The sequence below is a fragment of the Nestor notabilis genome, unplaced genomic scaffold (genome assembly GCF_000696875.1).
Source record: "Nestor notabilis isolate BGI_N333 unplaced genomic scaffold, ASM69687v1 scaffold2168, whole genome shotgun sequence".
Lineage (NCBI taxonomy): Eukaryota > Metazoa > Chordata > Aves > Psittaciformes > Psittacidae > Nestor > Nestor notabilis.
This window is the reverse complement of record NW_009940427.1, coordinates 1-18,448: the sequence shown is the minus strand read 5'-3', so window position 1 is coordinate 18,448 and position 18,448 is coordinate 1.

The window sequence follows — 18,448 nt, the reverse complement described above, 5'->3', positions numbered from 1 at the left end:
CAGATTCAAGTCCTAGGAAATCCTGTTACTTGCCAGAGGCATGAGAAAGGAGCTGTAATACAGTTGGCCCAATTGTATCCATTGTTCCTGACATGGTGTATTAGGACCTTCTGGAACAGCATCAGAGAGCTTACAGTACGCTACTGCTTGTAACAGACTACGCCAGCCAGTGCCTAGAAATAAGCTTTCTTTCTGCCTTGCTTCTATAACAGTGCATCTATAAAATACTCCTGTGTTGCCTTAATTATGCACCTATTTGGAATACAAGCCTTGTTAGGTAAAACCTTCAAGAATAAACTAAACAGAGGAGCTGACTTGTTCTTTTTCTTCTATTTCCGTTAGCACAGCCAGTCACAAAAGTGAAAGTAGGAAGACACAAGCATTTTCCTAGAAGTGTTCATTTTTAACTACAAATATGTTTCTAATTATTTCTTTTTAGTCATCTCTTCAACCATTTTAAAAACTCTTGTCTTGTGTGTGCTTAGACTTTGGGGGGGGGCATCATTCTCAATAACACTTTTTTCCATTGGAAAGGTAGACAAAATTACTCTGACAAGCTGCACTGAATAAAATGTGTAAAGTCTGCAAATACTTTTTGTATGTTTTATTTATGTCATGGTAATCACCGCAGCATTTCTGGTGCACCTAAGTATATATGGAACCCTACCTATATTATCATTTCACAAGTTCCTGTTTATTATTATATATACTAATCACAAAATGGTTTTTCTGACTGAAAACACTGTGCACCACTGTAATGTAAACGTTAAGTACAATAAAATGGTAATGCACAATTGTAGTTTACAGAGCTAAAAATACACATAGTATCTGCAAAGAACATGTAACAGGACAGGGACAAAGGTTTTTCATGGGCTTTCACATGGGATTGACCGTGACTGTAAGTTTTGTTAATAAATATATTAAAATGTAAGTCTCATGTAACACAACTCACATCATATGGCAGTTAGGAGGACAGAAATAGTCTTTCACTGACTCGCCCCACTGGCTGCTGGTGTAACAGGGTCATGAGCAATGCAGCCTAAGTAAACGGGGAAGACTGACATTTCTATTTATTTACAAAGGATATCTTCCTTCCTCTGGTCTGCCTTCCTCCCTTCTTCACCCCCACAGTCTAACCCTGCCCTGTCTGGTACGTGGGTATGGTATTTGTCTTCAAACCATAACAAATAGAAGTTAAGATTCACCAACTGTGACTTATCTGACAGCTCAGCACTCCGTTTCAAGTCGTTCACTGTTGCAACTCGATTTCCACAAAGCCCTGCATCATACCATGGCACCCTGCCAGGTCATAGGCTGCCCTGTCTCTTGGAAATGGAAATCTGTTAAGTCCACTGAGCTTTTTCCTCCTTCTCTTACTATGTTTCATATATTAAGCAGAAGAACATGCCAAATGGTATTATTGCAGGAACAAAGATCCATAGTTTGGCAAAACTGTCACTCCATTCTCAGTGTGAAATTTTACTGCTCTGTTTGGCATAAGAATTCACTGGGTTCCTCTCCTGAGAAGATGTTGTTTTTCTAATATTCTTCCCTGGACTAGAAAGAAAAATCCTCCTATATGGTTCAGGTGTCCAATCCAGGGGTAACATCCTCTCCCTCGCTCTAAGCAGACATGGTAGGGTATGGGTCCAGATCCCTGCTATGATCAACTACTTCCCGACCTCAGCTGCACCATAGGAACCCTTTTCATTTTTTTTCATTTAAAGAGCCAATATGTTTTATAGGTTTTTTTCCTTCCTCCTTTTAGACTTTGGAATAGATCAAGGACTTCTTGAGAGTCACAATGTAGCAACCTGTAACATGAAAAATTAATGAAAAAGCACCTTTATGTTCCAAAATATGGATTCTCAATCATGGCAAAATTTGTCTGCAAATGTTTAAGTGAGCTAGTAGCAGTTTACTTTGTCAAATGTCCACTCGTATTTGTAATTATTTCTGGAAGAATAGAAAGTTCTTAATCCCTTGGTATGACGGCTGAGTCATTATAAGCCAAATCCCATACTCAGGGGGCCTTCAGGATCTGCATGGCAACAGTAAGTTCCTTTCTTTGTTCCTTGCTCCCACAGCAAATCTTCCTGCCCCATTACCTCATATTGAAATGATGCTGCAATCTGTAACTTGCAGGTGTACCCTGGATGCCTTAATCCAAAAGTGAGAGTTTGGATTAGTGGGTTACAGCCTTATCTTGCTTTCAACGCCTCTGCACCACTCCAGAAACTCAAATTAACCTGAAAAACCCTTTACATACTTGTTTTTCTCCACCACCTGAGTGGCTGCACTGTCTGCTATGCTGCAGGTTGCCAGATCTATTACCACATCCCTCTCATGGTCTCCAGAGGATGCAGTGAGCCAGGGGAAGCCAGCAGCAGATGGACCATCACTAAACCACTCTCTGGTTCACCCCCTAAGAAGCACCTCATGTTAGTCATGATAAATTGAGTCTTAAATGAAGGACTTGAGGAAGGATTGTGAGTGACCACACAAAAGCAGAATGAAGCCCAAGTTCCTTACTCCGGTCATCTGCAAATCAAGATAAATAATTTCCTAATTGTATATAGCTATGCTCTGCACTATTTTCTGGTTATTGTATGGCTATTTTCTGTGCTATGGTGCTATGTTGACTAAGTCTTGATAGCCTGAGTTAACAAGCAGTCCCCATTGGCTATTTTTACCTTTGTGCCCTCACTAAAGAACAGGAGAGGAGCTTTCCTCTGCTTAAGTGCAATATGTCCCCAGTGCTGCTGGACACACCTCCTATATGGAGCTCTGCCTCATGGGAATGCAGTCACAAAGACTGTCCTCCTGGTGTAACACAAAACCCCTCTCCTGTTGCTGAGGGACCAGACCTTGATGATGGAAGCAGAGCTAGGAACCTGGTCCTATCCATAATTTCATTTCATTGATACCTCTTTCAAAACACCACCTCCCTCTAATGGAGCCATCGTACTGGTATTACTCAGATACAAGCAACAAAGCACCCACTTTCTTACTTGGACCTTATCTTAGACGGAGGAGGACTGAACAAAACCTCAGTAAAGAGCTAAGGACATGGCCTACAGTGATTAATTCTCTCTCACAAGTACAAGTCACTGAGGGTGGTGCCTCACCATAGGTACCAAGCCCTTCCGTCTCTCTCTAGGGCAGGAAATCCTCACCCATGTCCTGAAGAAGCAGGGCACCCCCTGCTGACCCTGCACCCAGAAGACAGGCAGCTTTCCATGTCCTTAAACCCAACTGAAAAATCCAAACAGATTAATGGAGATCCAATTATTTTGTATATAGTTTCAATTTTTTTCTTTTATGGATACATTTCTTTCACTCTTGAAAGAAAAAGCTGTTTCTCACAGCTCAAGAGCTTCCTAGGTAAAAGAAATAAGATTCCTCTTCTCCATCCAGAGCTTTCTTCCATATTCTTGGTATCTTTGGGGAAATTGCCCAAAGTAACAACTGTTGCAGAAGAGGAAGGCTGGCTTTTATACACTGCTGTTATGCCTTTCCCATGCTGTTGTCATAGCTGCCCAGATAATTATTCTGATTGGTATGAAGACAGAAAAAAAGTACTTATTCCTTCTCTGTGAGGAAGAAATCTAGGACTCTGCCCAATTCAGGATTCAAAATAAGCGTCATTTCTGTATGTCTTTGTATCATTTGCCCCCGTGGGATGCTGCTGGAGGAAAGAATTACTGTTGTTCAGGTCTAATCCAGCCATGTCCTTCACTCCAGCACCTGCAGTGTCTTCTCTCAACAAGTAAAGGTAGCTTTGGAAGAAGTATACAGCAAGGCCATAATGCCTTGGTATTTTTCCAGGAAATAGAGAAGGAGAAGGGCTTCCCTCTGTCTTGTATTTGCTTTGGAGCAATTTAGCTTGAGGATAATCAACATGCTTGTAAAATCTGAAACACTTCACAGCTGCCACATCTCCAACTAGTTTTGGAAATCAAGATAGATTTAGAATTAACACTTTCAGCTTTCTTCCTGGCATGCTGCAGATACCAGAAGAATTCTAAACCCTCTCTACTTGCACTCAACTTACTCCAGATTTCTCAGACCCTTGAAGAAATGTCTGAGTAACAGGTAGAACATGTGAAGGACAATTACAGCCCACAGAAAAAATGTGCATATGAAAAAATGTCATAAATATAATACAATCTGGACAATCTTGATTATGATATATCACATACTCTCTTTTAATATAATACAATGCAATTCATTTAAATTCATCACATATGCCTAGAAGTTAAGAAAAACAGATTCCCCTTTACTTAGTTTATGATCTTTGGAAGAAGAGGCAGGCCACTCAGAGGGACTACAAGGGTGTCATGAGGTTATGTAGGGAGAAAACTAGAAGGGCAGAAGCCCAGCTAGAACTTAATCTGGCTGCTGCTGCAAAAGGCAATAAAAGATGATTCTATAAACACATTACCAACAAAAGGAGGACTAAGGATAATCTCCATCCTGTATTGGATGTGGGGGGGAAAAAGTGATAGAGGATGAGGAAAAGACTGAGGTGCTTCACACTTTCTTTGTCTCAGTCTTTAATAGTAACAACCAGCTACTTTACCAGGTAGCCAGCCCTCTGAGCCCAGGGAAGTGGTCGAGTCACCATCCCTGAAGGTATTTAGAAGACTTGTAGACGTGGCACTTACTTACATGGTTTAGTAGTGGACTTGGCAGTGTTAGCTTCGTGTTAGGACTTGATGATCTCAAAGGTCTTTTCCAACCTAAATTATTCCATGAGTCCATGATTTAGGAAAGGCATAATCCCAAGCTTCATACCTTCTAGTGTATTCAGCATCCCTCACTAGGGCATTTAAAAGTGCCATGATATTTCACATGTGACATTTTCCCCTTTACTACATTGAAACAATACAAACCCATGATTTTTTTAATATCAAACATGATTTGGTACCTTCTTGCTGTTAATATTTCTATTATTGAGAATTTAAAGTTTTAAAGTAACAGCAAATTCCAGTTTGATTGTTCATAGTTTTCAATTCAAGAAAATTTGTTGAAAAATTTTGTGTGAAATTGCAAAAAGTTAATGCACAATAAATATCAAATGAAGCACTGTTAAATATTAAGTAATAAAAAGCTGTTTGAACCATGAGTATGACAGATGGAAAAAAAAAGCCTTTTTCCTGAAGATCAGTCAGACTCAGGGTTTGTCTGATCTCTGCAAGGCAATTCCACATTCTCTGATTAAGAAAGTCCCGTATCCGGTTCTCACATACTTTCTTCAGGGTGATGTGTTCTGCTTCAGTCAGTAGGAGTACTATTGTCAGGGTGGTTCATGCATCAAAATTTGGATTTGATTAGCTGGTGTTGAATCACTAACCACTCTTAGTACCAAAAGCTACATCAGAAACTCACCAAGCATCAGGAGAGGACTGGAACTGCTATGTCCAGGGTAGCATACACCATAGAAAAAGGCAACAGCAACATCTACAGACATACAACATTGGGTAGCTGCATTAACCTCATCCTGGCCATGCCCATCATTTTTACAGTCAGATATAACACATCTAGATCAAATGAATTCCAAGAAACCAGAGCTGTGTACTCCTGCTCTTAGGTCATCCCTGTCTGGGCAAAAGGAAAGGACATTGCCCAGCTAGCTGTGAAATCTTCAGAAAGCAATGCTACCTGGCCATCAAAGCCAGGCAGGACCCAGAGGCTTTGCACAACTTTGATAAATGGAGGCCATATGTCTTCAATGAATGGAAGGTGGAGACAGTGCCTTGGCCCACTCTTCAAAGCATTCCCCCTTTCTGACTAGCATTGCTTTGGTCCTGCCTGCCTGCATTCAACTTGAGCCAGCTGCTCTTCATCCAAGAGTTTATTTCCTAAAGGCATTCCAAAAATCCTATGGCAAGTGTGAATATACTGTCAGATTAGACCATCTAATAGACATATCTGCCCTCAAAAACCTCAGAATTGCTGAAGTATTAACACCTACAAGGCTCAGCTGAGATTACAGCCCGTTCAGATTATGCACAGGAAGGCAAATCTGACCTGGAATAGTTTCCAGATGAAATTAGTAAAGGCAAAGGCAATGGAGATATAGGATGGCTACAGGGCTCCCTGTAGAAGCAGGGCAGGAACACCAGGCATGGGTTATCTCCTTGCTGCTCCAGTACTTACCTGCACCACCAGCTCCCTGACAGAAGTACTTCCACTCAAAGAACCTCATAAAAGGACAAAAATACTAACCCAAATTTGCAGCTTCTAAATCCTGGAAATACCTTTAGAACCCTTTTTTCCCCCCTATAGAAATTCAGGGATTTTGAATGAGACCATTATAATGACTTAAATTACTTGCACCAAGAATATGCAGACATTTTGTTTTGTACAAGACCTGCTCTTGGAACTAGATGATCTTAAGGTCCTTTCCAACCCTAACTATTCTATGATTCTATGATTGCAAGTATCTCTAAACATATTCAGCCAGCAATATTCCTTTAGTCAGATTCTTCTTCTTCTCTAAGAAGGTATTCATTTGGTGATTTCTTGAAAATTTGTGTATTTTCAGATCAGAAGCAGCCAGTCTGATTTCCCACATAACAGAACTTAAAAGCATCTTCAGAAAGGTCTCTGTCAAGCCCAATATTCCTGCTCAAGACAGACGATTTCTCCCAGATCTTTGGCAAATTGGGAAGGCATTCTTGTGGTCTGTATTAAGTCACTGAATCATTGCAGACAAGAGGAAAAAAAAAGTAATAACTAGCTCCTGTATTCTAATTCTCACACATTCATTGTACCCAATATCACACATTCTACTTCGAATTTTCACTCTGCATTTTCCTGTCTCACAGAATTAAATGTCAATCAGTCAACTAAAGCCTTAATGAATTAATGTTCACGATGTGCACAGATTAATATTAATCATTATGTGCAACTTTCCTGACGATTTTGTTTCAACTCTTCAAAACTGAGCATGAGAAGAGCACTAATGTCAACCTGATGCATCAAAATCATGAAACCTTTCTAATGTATCCTCCCTGCTATTACATCTTTTTTATGAGGAATTCTTGTATTGGCCAGTAGTAGCTGTAATACCCTGGCTAAGAGGAAGAACTGTTAAAAAATATCACACTACTTCTGTATTTTTTCTATCCCTGAAAACAGCATGGCTACATGTGAGAAGCACTCAACCTTGCTGGATGCTGTACACACAGAAAAACCTCCAGCTAACCTCCATCAATAACTCAGAGTTGACAGTTTTCACCTTCTGCAATTTTAATGCTTAAGGTTTAGGTTTTCAAGCTTTTCTTTACAAGTGAGATACTGTTCTCTTTTTCAGAGGCTTCCTATTATCCCATGAGTCCAAAAATTAGCACTTAAAAAACTGGGAGAACTGGCAACCTTGCTGATTGATCATCAAAGATTTAAGTCAGTCCCACAACAAAGGTATTATATGATCGCTACACACGTCGATGACTTCCACTAGTATATTTGTCATAGTGGTGGAAGCTGGGAGCAGAATCAGTCTATCTTCGGGAATAAACAGCTTTCAACAGCTCATAATTAGCCAGTGGACAAGATAACACAGAATGACGGCATACCCACTATCCCCTCCCTTTAGATGAACAAACTAAATGGAAACAGCTTTCTAAACAGATATATTTCCCGCATTAGCCCAGCCAGTTGGAGAGCCAATATGATTTTTGTTATGTCTAGTAATGGCTTTTGGATGGCTTTCTGGCTCTCCTTTATTTCCTATATATTTGGCATAGATAATACTCAATATTTTGGATGAGAAAAGAACCAGGAAAGTCATTAACTTTCTAGAGCAAAATAAATAATGTCATGATGGGTCAGTGGTATTAGCCCTCCCCAGCTGGCACTGCGTTGAGGTCACTTTGGGGGCAATGGATGAGCCGCCTTGACCAAAGCTGAGATTAAGAGAAAAGGATGGGCCTCTGCAAAGCCATAACTGTCATGGCTATATGATACTGCTCAGGGACTTCATGGGCTTTATTACATAAAGAAGCAACTGAGTAATAAACATAATTATTCCAAGAAAGAACACAGGTCAGGAACAAGAACACAGTATCAGTGAAACCCCTAAAGTGTAATTCTGTGTGAAGGCCATAACCATCAGGAATAAATGTGCTTCGCTTTTTTTTTTTTCCTTCTCCTGCTTCATCACTCCCACCCTCTACCAACATTTTATCACGTTTTTGGAGAAGGGTAGGAGAATTCTCAATCCCTTAGGTACACTAAATTTGTATTTAGTGAACAGGCTGAATAAAAATCCTACTTCCAAAGCATCTCAAACTTTGCAGGAAATATGCACTTAGCTCCTGACTGTCATGGTCCAATTCAAATTTTATAACACAGCAAAGTTCAGAAAGGGACAAAAATGATGGTTATTGGGTAAAGGAAACATTTGGTTATGAACAGTGAAAGGGCAGATCCCTGTTCCAGGAATGCAATGCAAGACTAGTGTAATCTCAGAGACTTTTGCAGGGCCAAACCAAGGCTACGCAGCACAGAAGCAGAGTTTGGAACGGGAGGTTGGCAGCGTTTACCCACATCTCAACACATTTTTCCACCAGGTCTTTCCTAGCAACAGTTTTACCTGATACTTTCCCCTCAAATAATAAAATTTTCAACATATGATTTTTGAGTTCTCTCCTTCCCTCCCTCCCCCCAAGTGCTTGATCACTGGAAATAATATTAGAAGTTCAAGTCCTGAAAACACTTAATGCCATGATTAATTTTTACAGCTTAAGGAAATCCAAGATGACATAAAATAATTTTACTTATTCATGCAAGTGACACTAAGCATTGTTAAGCCAGCACAATAGTCAAATAAGAATAGTGAGCTCATACTCTCAAGAGCATGGAGCATTCAGGTCCAACCTTTTGCCAAAAGATCAGGAGAGAGTCTCTGAATCACACACTGATTTAATCTACACTTGCTTCTTTTAGGAACCTATCAGCAGTTTTCTTTTTACCTCGCTATTAATCAGTGAGTGTGAACCTGTGTCCTGAATTTCCAATTCAAAATATGCTATCCATCCTTAAGAAACGACGCGCTGCTGTAAGACAAGGGCTGCTTTCAGTCAGAGCTAGGCAACATTCTTCAGACAAAATCTTTTTCAGAGAAAAAGGCAGATTTGTCCATACTAAAATATTTCACTATTTAAAATGCTTTCACAAGCATTTAAAAAAACACACAAACCAAACCTTTTTTAAGTTCTTGGAGGCTGAAAATTTGTTTCAATATTTTTCTGACAGTTATAAAATCAGTGGGGTTTTTTTTAACTGAAAAATCAGTTTTCTCCTAATATATTGAAAAGCTATTTTTGTAGCAGAAAATGAATTAATATTCCACTTCATGTCTTTTTTTTTTCCAACCTGTTTCATTTAAACCACCAAGGTGTCAAGACCTCCAGCGCACTGGAAAATACGTTATTTACAGCGGTGTAGCGGTGCCAGTTGGAGGTTCTGCAAATACAGTGAAGCAAGTACTCCGAGAAGCTGGGAAGAGCACAGAAGTACTTCAGCACGCCTGGCTGAAACGCAGGCATAGCAGGAGGATTTTCAGTCTCAAGGATCAGGTTGCTGGCGCAGATGGGCTGGCACTCACCGAAGCCGCCCCGGTGAATCAATGGAACAACTTGGGTAACTGCTCACTAATGTAAACGAGACGCTTCCCCGTGTGGCTCCGCGTTTCAAGTTTACTCCTGACCGAAGCTAATTCGGGTAACAATAATTAGTTCTTTTTTTCTCTCTCAAATGTCAAACCACAGCATTTGCTCTTCTGCTTCTGCTGCCATCAAGAACAACAAAAAAAATCCCTCCCAGCCATTTGATGGAGCTTTAGCAAAATGCTGAAGGTAAAACAAGATAAGAGAATGCTTCGAAACCACCGTAAGAGGCAGCAAAATGAACTCAGAGCCCAATTCTGTGATTATATTATCTTTTACTATTTACTTCACTAACTTCAACAGTACAGACTGCTGCCCAGGTGCTCAGAGGTGAGCAGGGATGGGCCATTACAAAGCAGCTGAAATTTGCAATTTAAAGTCCTATCAAAAATACCTCATGCTTCAAAAAACACCTTCTGCAGCCCCTGAGCTGTAAGGGCATCCACAATACCCCAACCTCTGTGGAGCATAATTCTTCCACTACAGAGCACTCCTGGCAGCAGGAGCCTCCTCCCTCCTTACTCCTCATTACTGTCAGCATGCTTGCACTCTTAACAGGGGCCTGGACACACAGGAGTAAGTACCAGTTTGCAAAGGGAAAAGCAATACCAGCTTCTACCTTCTCCTGCTCTTACAGCTGGAAAATAGTGCTCTGCCAATTGTGAATCCTGTCCCCTCTCTCCACCCTGGGGGAAGCAGAAGAAATGTGACTCCAGAAGGTGGGTCCCATCCTGCTTCTCTTCATCCAGAGCTGAGGTGACAACAAAGGTTTAGTCCTCAAAACACAGAATACAACCTTCCTCAGGCAGCACTTTGGGTAGGATGCCCCAGGGTCCATAACACTGAAGTTTCCTCCTTACTGCAGCCTATGTTATCATTTGCAGAGGTGTACTAAAATGACAAGGATGGAGGCTGATATATCCTGCTTAGAGCTGGCCAGGCAACTCAAAGTATTTGTACCAAGCATTACGTCCCTTTAAAAAATGCACTTAAGCTCTACCATCAGTTTCCTATTTGTTTATCCACAGGACAAGCCACACAGGGGTAGTAATTCATCTCCCATTTAGAGATGTTATGTCCAGGCGCTGAGAGTGCACAGGTCATTTATGAGCACACAGCTCATTTGCACAACATTCATTACACCCATCCATCTCTCATTGCCAACACACAATAGCTGCTTTTCTAGTTCTACCAAGCTCCTCACTCCCAATGAATTCAAGCATCTCAGCGATATTAATGAACATATCCTCACGCTGCTCCCGTGAGGAGCGTGGGTATTATCGCCGTTTAGAGAGGACCCGACTATGGCTATACAATCTGTGGCAGACCTGGGAAGGGGACCAAAAAATCTGGTGCTTCAGCTGAGTGTGTTAACCACAGCGCTCTTCCTCTGCTCCCTTTTATGAGCTGGACACCTGTTTGCTGGTCAAGGACCACCAAACAGCTATCACATGGTAATAAACTTTTACAGTCACTACAGACCTGAGCTGGATTTGAACCAACATCTTAGAGGTGCAAAAGCCTTATGTATAGCCTGCTATTGGCCCCTCGAGCTAGGTCTCTCTCTGGTGAACAGTTTGTAACCCACCATAAACGTGAGTTTGGGATAGGATACCAGCAGCCTCCAAAAGCAGGTATTACCCTGTATTCAGCAATATTTGGCTTTGGTGGAGAGTATGGGAAGGGTGTGTGTCTGTGCCTGTATGTGTGTGTCTCCTTTTTTTTTCCCAAGGAAACATTAGAAATCAACCTTAAGGATGTGAGCTTAGTTTAAATGTCAGCTGAAAAACAGCTGCTGAAAAGAGATATAATCCATGAGCCAAAAAAGTGGGGCTGGGAGGAAGTTGAAATGAGAGATATTTAGTTTGCTAATGCTCCTGTGTGAGGATAAAAGGGTGAGATGTGGGGAATCTTCTCTGGCACGAGGTCCTGCAAAGTGTTCTGGAAGATTCGGGTTAGCGGAATATGATCTCCCCATATGGCAGGTTTGAAAAAGTGGTAAAAGAAGTCCAAGCATATGCTGCAGTGATGTAACAGGGCCAGAAGGGTCAGGCACCTGTGACTTTCTAGCCACATTAAGTTCTTCAGAAGCTGCTTTTTGACTTAGCAGAGCAGAGTTTTCCATCACATATGTGTAAAACATTTCATCCATTACAGGTTTCTTGGCTCTTCTGGATTGGTTTTGTTCATGTGTGGGGAAATTTAAGGAAACAAAACAACAAAAAAACTTCTGAAACACATTTCTTCTGCTGTTTCAAAATTTATCGCTCATCCCCTCAAAGCAGCAAGACTCTTGTCTTGCATTTGAAAGGTCAGTTTTTCAGCGCTGCGTTTTCTTATGTGTTTGCATGCTGCTTAGCACAATTAACACGCAGGGCAGTGGGAGCCTTCACCTGTTACTAGGTATCTTAGGTACTGCTATAATAAAAACCCACTAATAAATCACTGCCTTCCATCCGCTCTAAAACTTTACACAGACAATGTGTGAACTCTAGCCACAGGCAAAAAACCACAACTGCCTATCCCTCTTCGTATCAAGAATGACTTAGAGCAAAGTTTTCCCCAGATAGCTATAATCCTTAAATAATCCTCACTTGCTATAAAAAAAAATGACAGAAAAAATATTCACAGTTGCAATGCAGCTGACTCCTTTACCATGCACTTGAGGAGTGAAGAATGGAGAGGATATTGGGGCTCTAGACAGCTATGTGGGGCTCAGCACACACCGAAGACCTCAGTTTTTATGCAGGTTCAATCGATCACCAAGGACAGAATGAAAATACAGCCTCTGGAAGAGCCCTGACAATCTGTCATTACACGTGTGGCCACCAAATGATGCAGTCTCTGGAGTGGGTTCCCAGCAAGAATTCCTCATCTTCCACCAGCTCAGGTGGTTCAGGGTGACAGATGGGCAGGCACAACCAGTAACACTAAAATACCTTCAAAATTCAGGATGTCAGCCTTTGTAGAGCATATACCATTGCCACAGAAGATGTGGGAAGAGAGGACCTGACACTACTGATCCCGAATCCTAACCTTTTGAAATTCATCTCTGTGTAAAAGTAAAGGTAGTACTGATCCCCATTTTTCTGCTGCTAGGGATTAAATTGTCTTGTCATGCCTAAACACTGAGCTTGCCCGTGATATTCCTGGCACCCAGAATGAACAAGGGTCAGCATAGTCCCTCGGCACATTGTTTTTTTTTCTGTATATAGTTAGTCTGTTTGCAAATTAAAGATAAAAGTAATTAATTCATTAGGCAGCACTTCAGAAAGCCAGTTATCAAGCTTTGCACAGCCAAACAGCCAAAGCTATAAGACAAGGACTAGCACCTAGCCATCCTAGAGACCTCCCCTCCAACTAGAAGAGGTGCAGGAAACACAAGCCAGACTTTATATATGCTATTGCCTCACCTTTTGAACCACTCTGAATTCACAAGTCCCTTAGTTTCAGGAAAGAAAAGCTGCTGTTAAATGAGGTGAATTCCCCTGTTATCAACTCCCTCCTGCAATTCTAGCTGTGTTTTATCCTGAACCGTATCACAGCACGGGATGCTTTATCACACTGTAACAGGTTCTTTAAGCCCATGTAGGCAACATCACAGGCATCAGGAGGGTGGCAATTATCTGCACACTTTCTCCTATCGTGACTATGACACTTGTTGCACCAATGCCACCCACAGATCAAGGTCGCAGTACAAAATTCTCTCTGATATCAAACCTTATCATAGCTGATGGGGGCCATGGAATCAAGCTCCTCACCTTGCCAGCGCATAGATATGGGGTGGCAGAGGAGAGCTGAGAGGGTGAAAGGTTTGCTGTCATTAACAGCTTTAGGGACAACGAGCATCAGATGGGACCTGTGCCACAAAGCACCCTCTTCATCAACAGCAGCAACCCACAGCCTGGTGAGATGCAATCACCCACGTGCCCAGCAGCACCATGGCGAGCCACTGCGCTGCCGAGGGAACAGGGAGAGCCCCCCCAGTACCCCTACTCAGTGCTGAGCCCCACCAGCAACCTTGGCCTGGGACAGCAGCACAGGCCAGAATTAAGGCCATTCTCTAGCATTTGACATTGTTTGTGACAACACCCTCAAAGCATCACAAGTGGATACTATCAAGGATTACTATTTGTGTATTAGTGAGTCACAATACGCCAGATTCATAAGAGCCAGATGTCACAGCTGACCCAGACAAGGCACTCAGACAGATCCCACGCGTTTCATGTGTCAGCCTTATATCCATTCATAAAACAGTTCCCTCCCAAAATATAAGTCTTGGGAAAATTTAAGATCATTGTGCAATTCTAAGTCAAGTTTCAATCAGTTTCTTGGGTTTATTTTTCCCCTTCTCCCTTTTTCTTTTTTGTCAACAGTGGTTAAAAGAAAGGAGGGGCAGGAAATGATGTCCATCACAGAGGATATAAAAAATGAAAAATACGGGTAGGCAGGCTTGGAAAAATAACTTTTTTTTTTTACTGCTTTTCAAAATGTTACAGCTATAGAAACAATCTCCTGGACGGAGTCAGACAGATGTTTTTTTCTTCCCCCCCCTCCTCCTTTCTTTGGATGGAGTGACTTTCTCAAGAGCACAGCTGAAAAACCTTTGGAAAAAAAAACACACACACAGTCTCAGGCGTTGGAGGTGTCTGGGGCTGAGGATTACAGAAGTTCAAATTGGCTCCCCCTGTCAAAATTACAGCTGCACAAAAGATGGTACAGCGTATCAGCCCAGAGCTCAAAAGGACTTTTTCCGGTTCTCAGGAACAATGCAGGTCTTGAGAAAACGCAGCTGTGCTGCGACCAGCCAGGACCTGCCCCCATCACCCCCCCACCCTCGGATGAGTTAGTAAAGGTGCCAACCTGCTAAAGGGCACGATTAAAGAACACCTCCTCCTGCACACTGGTCATTTAGGGATGATTTACTGCCAGGGCATACCCTTCGCGACTTCTTAGAATATGTTTTCTTTGTTTTCACACTTCCCCTCTTAAAAGCTGAAATTCAATATCTGTTCCAGCAAACAGAGTTCTTGCTCCCTTGCCCTCTCTGCCTCACTCTCCCTCTGCTTCCAGCGTATCGTCTTTGTCCACTGCCCAGATGAAGTGAGCTGATTCAAATTTATGTCCATAGTCACCGGGGTGCTGTTTTAACTGTACAAATGCGTTTCAAGGGTGTTGCACCATTCTACCCGCCCCTACCCACCCAGATGACCCTGTTAATCTCAAACTGCAGCCCTCTGTCAGGTGGTGACTGCTGAGGGATCCCTTTACAGGCTGCACCACACCATAGTTCCGTGGTTGTGCATGTGTTTGTGTGCGTGTTGGTGTAAGGTTCCTCTGTGTTGCACTTGGATGCTGCAGCATCCGCCAGTCGAACGCAGGTGGAGCAGTTCAGTGGTCTACACGCAGCATGGATATTCTCAGTATGATCTGCCAGATATTTTTGCCTACATGTTTTAAATACCATGTTTCCCCATTATTCCTTAAAAGCACAGGCGAGTTGACTGGTTATGGAGAGGCAGCTGCATAGCTGGGTTTGCAACTCCCGAACCCATACACTAGCATAACATGGTCTGACTCTTGCACATGCTGCTGTCTAACACACGAGTAACACAACTGGATAAATGAAAGCAGCCCTGAGAACACAAAGGTGCTGCCGATCGCTCATTAGCTGCTCAAACCTTTTAGCTTGATTCTCTTCTACAACTGCTGATTCTATATAGTAAGTTTTAGAAGAAATCCCTGCAATTTACAGATGTGGGAGCACCTGTAAATTTTGGGGTTTTCCCTTGATGACTGTTTAGGTGCAAAAAAACCTTACCTCCTCTAAATATTTTCTTTCAAAACTACTGCCATTCCTTGTATTATATTCTTCCCACTCTAGAATTGATTAATTACTATTGCCTTCCTTCCTTCTCACTCAATAGTACCAATTATGCTGCTAAAAAATCACCCTCCTCTCTCACCCATCTAATCGCATTATTCTCCTCAAATCCCTCTGTAGGCTTTTCTGTACTCGGAGGAATTTTCTCACGCTTCCATGGTAATCTCCACTTCTGCCTATATCCCTCTTCTCCCTTATTTGTGTTCCCTGCCCACTTGCCCAAAATTAATCCCCAAGATCCTTCTGGTGTCTTTCATGCATTGTTCCTGTCTTCGAGCTCCTTCTGACAACATGGAGCTGTTTCTCATCTAGCTGTGCACCTACTGGTCATCACCTTCTCACTCCTACTTTTGAGAGGTATATCAGCCTGGAAACAGTATATTCTACATGCAAAATATTAGACTGTTCTCAGGCCAGGTCATCTTCCAGATTACAAATGCATTATCTGAACAGTCTTTTCTCTGAAATGTAAAATAATGTCTTAGATTATTTGTAACTTACTGGAAAAAAGTCAGCTATGTTCCCAAGTTTTTAATTTTTCTCTCATTCAATTCATGGATAGTGGCAAAGCATAAACCTACAACTAGATACACTATGCCACCTTTGGCGAGTCACTTGATTTTTCACTCTCGTTTGACTCCCTGTGTAAAGTAGATGAGAGCAGCTGTTCTCCAAGCCAGCAGTGATGAGGAATCTTATCAATGAACTTTATCTGTTTGGTCCATTGATAAATCCTTCAGAGGCTGATCTAGGTCTTAATACATCAAAGTACATTGACGGGAACAATGAAACCTCCAATCTCAGTCAGTACTAGTGTAGTGTATCTATAACAACAGCATCATGAAAATTAATTAGCATTTTTCCAGTGCTCTGAGCGTGGAAAACACTGCATAAGTGCCAACAAGGTGCTTTGTTTGCTTTTGGTCAGGGCTACTCTGTTGCAGGAGTAATAGTAAAATGTGTTGAATAAATCATTCACCAGGAACTGTTCAGCCAGATCCCAGTATTATTACTGGAGTCAACTGCATGCAATTAAATATATTAAAACATTTACAGCCTTTATTTCAAATGATATATCCTGGATTACTCTCAAAACATTCTCAAATTCATACCATTGGGGTTTACAGTAGCTATATTGTGTAAAGCATACATTAAATAGACTTCATAATACAGTGACAGTATTTTTGATCAGTGTTCTTGAGAGCATATTGCATGAGGCATATGTTTTTCTTTTTTTCCCCAAAAAATTATTATCCTTGATAACAAAACTCTTGGAAACACTTGGAGATGAGGGGGATTTTCTACTGCTGCTAACTCATTTCAAAGCCAACTTGAAACGTAGGCTGACAATCTTCCGCATAATTTTTCCCTTATTGTTTTCTGAGGAGATAGAGGATTAAATCTGATGCTTGTTGAATTTATAGATTATTAACACCAGCTATACCCAGAGACAATGTTTCCAAATTCCCCTACCACCTTTATTTTAAGCTTTGTGTATAAATTCAGTTCTTATGGAAGGGAAGAGGGGAAATATCTGATATCACCGACTAAAGTCAACATAGTAGAAGCAGATGCTGTGCTTGCTTCTACGCAAAGCTTTGCCAGTACTTTTAATCCAGTTTGTTATATAGAATCATAGAATCAACTAGGTTGGAAAAGACCTCTAAGATGATCGAGTCCAAAATTTTTCCCTTATTGTTTTCTGAGGAGATAGAGGATTAAATCTGATGCTTGTTGAATTTATAGATTATTAACACCAGCTATACCCAGAGACAATGTTTCCAAATTCCCCTACCACCTTTATTTTAAGCTTTGTGTATAAATTCAGTTCTTATGGAAGGGAAGAGGGGAAATATCTGATATCACCGACTAAAGTCAACATAGTAGAAGCAGATGCTGTGCTTGCTTCTACGCAAAGCTTTGCCAGTACTTTTAATCCAGTTTGTTATATAGAATCATAGAATCAACTAGGTTGGAAAAGACCTCCAAGATCATTGAATCCAACCGTTACCCCAGGACTGCCAAGCCCACCACTAAACCATGTCACCAAGAGCAAACTGATCTCCCCTCATGATCTCCGCTCACAGTCACCCCTCATCTATCTCTCCATAGTGGCCTACTCTGTACAGCTGCCACCCCTATCTCTTACAATGACCCCTCATCTCCCCTCAGTAACTCCCCTCAAGATCTCCTATCATGGCCATCCGTCACAGCCCATGGCCACCCCTGCTCTCCTCTCATGATCTTCCCTCATGATTTCCCCTCACCCCTGATGGCTGCCCTCTTCTCTCCTCACCATCTTCCCTCAACCCCTCATGGTCTCCTCTCCTCTCCCCTCACAGCCTCCCACCACGATCTCCCCTCTCTTCTCTCTTTCCTGACGACATCAGCAATTTTCTCCCAGTCCACATTACACAGAACTCTGCAGTTTGCCCTATGTCCTGTACACATTAGAAGGACCCTAAGAAAAGTAAAATGCTTGTGATCAGCACTTATAAAGCCAAACTCTTTGCTCTTCTCCAAGACCTGCTTGCAGGGATCTCAAAGTAGAAGCATGTCAATGGTGGCATTCTAGCACTGTTGTTTCCCCTTGTTTAGACCTATGGCACTGCCCACGTGCATGGGGAAGACCTTTGAAAGCCCGCTAGAAGCAGCAGGGCCAGAAGCACAAGTGCCAGATTCCCCACAGATCTCATACACCAGGACAAATCATGCCACATTTAGCATGAGGCAAAGTGCTACCAAGTCAAAAAGATCACATTTTGTCTTGCTGTAAACTTGTAGAAGGCAACTTGTGGGCTCAGCATTGCTCTTTATGTCTGTCATTCTACAGGCAGAAATGGTCTTGTTCTATCATTATATGCCCTTGTCAAAAGTCCCTCTCCAG